Source organism: Aphanomyces invadans (genome assembly GCF_000520115.1).
Source record: "Aphanomyces invadans strain NJM9701 unplaced genomic scaffold supercont1.3, whole genome shotgun sequence".
Taxonomy (NCBI): domain Eukaryota; phylum Oomycota; class Saprolegniomycetes; order Saprolegniales; family Verrucalvaceae; genus Aphanomyces; species Aphanomyces invadans.
The window spans coordinates 1,302,803-1,307,290 of NW_008580148.1; positions in this window are offsets into that span (position 1 = coordinate 1,302,803).

The window sequence follows — 4,488 nt, forward strand, 5'->3', positions numbered from 1 at the left end:
TACGCGCAAGTTCTATCAGACCGTTTTGAATATGGAAGGTGTGGAAGTAGGTAGATAATAATTTTTGACAGAATATTGATTCTTGTGTTAATTATATTTCACGACCATCCCAACTTGAACTTCCGATTCTCCCAACTTGAATGCAAAAAGGTGTAGTACTGCACAACAGCCCGTTCAAAGTGGCCAAACCAGCAATCAATGTGTTTCCGAAGTTACAATTACTTCGAAGTAAATTTGAAATCACTCTCATTCAAAGTGGATTAATCTGCAATCAATGTGGTAAAACTGTAAATTCAAATTCGATCGAAACTTGTATTGACAAAGGTTATATTGTTATATTTCTCCAGTCGTCTGGCTGTAAGGACGGAAACAAGGCAATGCAACGACATCTTTGTTATCAAGACTGCGGTCATACAAGGCAAGGACTCCACAGCGGCACGTCCCAAGAGGTCCATTTGTGCGGTTGTCAACGTAGCGTGTATATCAGCGGTTAGCATCTTCGGTGGTCTTGAGGCGAGAATGGACTTGATCTTAGCCTTGAGCATCTAAAGCAACCCTGAATTGGGCTACACATCGGCGAGTACGTAACAAGGCGGAGCAAGACGCTGTCGTCGTGCCCAGGCATGCGGGTCACAGTATGTTTGTGGGCGAACACGTTGTCAAGGGCAATGACTATGAGCTTGCCGCAGAATTTTTTATTCGGCTTGGAGTGATGGCAGTGTCTTGACGGCATGGTAGACGTCTTCCGCAAATTCTGCGTTCTGTTCCATTCGAATACTTTCCCGTTGTATGCAGTATTGGACGATGCCGTCGGTTGTCGACACGAACCACTACATCTGAAGATTCGCTCCTTTTGACGGTGGAAACACGGCGACAGCACGTTTGCCCATCTTGACGTGACCTTGTGTACCCTTGCTGGACAGATTGTACAGTAGTCCCCCGGAATAGGGAACCTTTGCTCCCAATACGTTTTAGGGGTATTACCTCAAGACAATTATAAAATTATAGAGGAATTTTAGATGGGTAAATGTAATCGGATTGGTCGAACTAAATCATTGGAAATTGCTTGGATGGAAAAATGGACATCATATTCGAATTCAGGAGGGGGTAGATACCCTGGCAACCTCCAGAAGACAAAACCACCATCAACGACAACGTTAACATTCCTTAGAGGTTACGCATACTATCAATCAACTCGTAAGCCTTTTCATCTAATATGCCTGTGTGGCGCCGGCAATTCACAATTGTATCTTAAGTGACACATTGCCAGGCTTCCTTGGCCCATTCCAACGCTTGCAACAGGGTCACTTCGTGCAATTTGTTCGCACGAGATGCAAAGTTCTCCTTGTCAGACTCAACTGCTGTTTCGACCAATTTGTCGAATTTCTCCACCAAATCACGATTGGAACATTCCACTCTTCGCACCTTTTTATCCAAGACATGAGTTGACTCTCGAGTTGTGATAGGTGCGGTAGATGCGCTGCCTTATGTGACGGATGGACATCCTTTTGGTCAGCCTAGCTGTTAAGCCACCTCGACATTGTCGACTTTTGGGGCACACGCGGAAGGCCAAATGTGTTGCGAGCCCATTGGCGCAACTCAGTACCTCTCATGCTGGGATACGACATGTGGTGCTGAAGTAGTGTACGCTTTTGCTTAATTGTAAGTCTCATCCTCGTCGACTGTGACGGCATTGTGATTGCCAAGTGTTTCGACTCGACATGTGTTGCAACATTTACTTGCTGTGACGTTTAAAACTTGAAAGTACCTCTTGGAATTTATTTTGCATTCCTTCACTAAAGTATATTTTTTGCGAGGATATAGAGTTTTAGTGGGTTCCCTATTCCGAGGGACTACTGTAGTTCGTTTCATCGAAATACTCGATTCAGTCACCACGGGGCATTTGTATAAGCAACGTGTCGGCAAATGCTTTACGATTGGTTTTGTTGATGTCGTTGTTGCAAGTCGAAGGTGCGGCGCAGACTTGTTTTATTGTGTACAGCTTCCAATAAAGAGTTTGATTGATCGTTGAAGTTGAGACGTTGATAGCAAGTTCTACATTCAGTCTATCTTGAGTATAGCTGAGATTATATTGGCAGCTATAGTTGAAGCACTCTTCCAAACGTGAGGAAATGTCTGGGGTCATCTTAGTCAGTGACCCGTGCTCCTCCCAACTGAGTCGACTGGCTTGGTTGTTGCAAATCACGCATCAAGTTGTCGTCATGGGGACTCTATTGTGAGAGGCCACTGCTTTCCAATCTTTTCGACCATGAAACGATGCCAAGAAACGAGTTTTCTCGCCTTCTAAAAACTGTATTGGCATCTTTTGATTGTGCGTGGGTTATCGCGCCTCCCGTCAAATGCAAAACTTTGTCAATACATTTTCAGATCCAATTACAATTTACAGGTGCCCATTATTGATTTCAGATTAAACTACATTGAATGAAAATGACTCTAGTTGTACTTCGAGGTTCGAAGATATTGTACATTCGGAACCGTATTGATTGTTGGTTTGGTCAGTTTAAACGGGCAGTGGTGTAGAAGGTCCAGTCTGCAGCACGCACTCCGGAGAACTAACGTTTCGATTTGTAATCTTAATATTTTAGAAGTTCGATAAACATTGTAGTACATAAGGTGCGATTCATCTGACGACTATGGTGCACGTCATCTGTCATCAGTTGAACGAAATCTACATTGACGTAGTCGAAGAAATCAACGCAATCAAGGACGGCCATGGCCAAATGCTGAACCGAAGGCAGCCCTAAGATCAACGGCCACAGCGGTCTCCCGGCGTCCCGGACCTCGTGCGTCACTCTCCTAGTTGAAAAAGGAATGTGGTCCCCAGGGTGTCGAATCCAGCACCTCCACCACCTCAAGTCAACTCAGGTCTCGCAAAGAGCTCAATATTTGTGTAGTCTGCAGACTTAAGGTGTTTTCGCACACTAATTTTGGTTTATGCGTTGTGTTATATATCCTTGTCGAACATTCTTTGGGAATGATACTTCCTCTTTCAGAACGAATACTTTCAAAATGTGAGCCCATGGAATCGCTTACAGATAACGACGGATTTTAAGGGACATCGAAGTTGAAAAGCAGTTTTGTCTTTTTAACCAATGATATCGCACAATATCAACACACAAGTTTTGATTGGATGTAATTCTGAGTTGACGGGAAAGCATTTTAAATTATCGCATTATTGAAAGTTGTCGAGAGCATCATACCTCAACTGCAAAGTCGTGGATGTGAATTTCTTGGAAGACGAGGCCTCGAGCTTCCAGAAACCTCCGTTCGGTCGGGATCTTTGCGATTTTTGAAATTGTAAATGCAGAAATTTGACGTGCATGAAAATATCTTCCATATGCCGGGATTCGAAGCCATGTCAAGACGCAATATACAAGATCCGTTAACTACTAAGCCATTTAAGCACTTGCTTAAACACATAGATCTAGTGACGCACCGTATAATATAAAATACGTGACTGATTCAAAATTGCAAGACAGCACGCCCCCCATTAAATGATTAGTATAGTATATAGATTAGTTATAGTGCTATCGAATTTCGAAGTATGTTTAGCCAATCATACACCCGTACAATGACAAATTCGAAACAGTTTAGTGTCCCTTAAAATCCGTAGTTGCCTGTATTCCAAATTTGTGATTTGAACTGAATTTGTGTGAATGGGCTTTATAGATGTGATGAAATTCTGCACTCCACATCACCTAAGACCTTCCACCCGGTCATATTGGGATGTGAAAATATTTTCCTAAATGTAACGAAATATTGAATATTGGAGGAAATATTTTGGAATTCCACGCTGTCAATTTCAATTCGCCAATTTGCATAGGTGCCAAAACTTCTGCGTTCCAAGGCGGCGGGCACTTGGGTAAATGAAGGGTGTTTTTCGACTGCCTTTGCCTAGGTCAGTACCTCTCTAGGTAGACTACACCGCAGTAGTTGGAAAGGGACCACGGTCGGGCTCAGGTTGATAAGTCGAGCTGTACCTGCACGGGCCAACGGCACCTTGCATGCTGGATATGAAGTGTCAATTGCAATAGTACGTAATGGTATCATGTTACTCAACTTGAATTGTTGCTCTCATTTTCAACAAGCAACGTGACTTTGTCTTCTGCCAATAGCTTTGGAATGCGTAGGTGGTTCTTGTACTTCTTTTGAACATGCTTTGAAAACTCAACATTAACACCAAAGTTGTGATGAAATGAGCGTAGAGACGGAAGAAATTACGAAAGGACACCAGCGAAATTCAAGGCCCACAAGCCAGTGTGCATTGAATGAGTATGTGGGACCAATTTTGTACTTACGACCTGTCATGAAGAACGACAATGTCACTTCGTCCAGTTCCTTTCCGCCGCTGTCGGTGAAACTTCCACTATTGGTTACGGTGTGCCTAGTGTAGATACGTACCATATTCTTTTGGTCGGGCGGTGTTCGAGCGACTTGATCGTTGTCCCATGGTCGGGTTGTAACTTC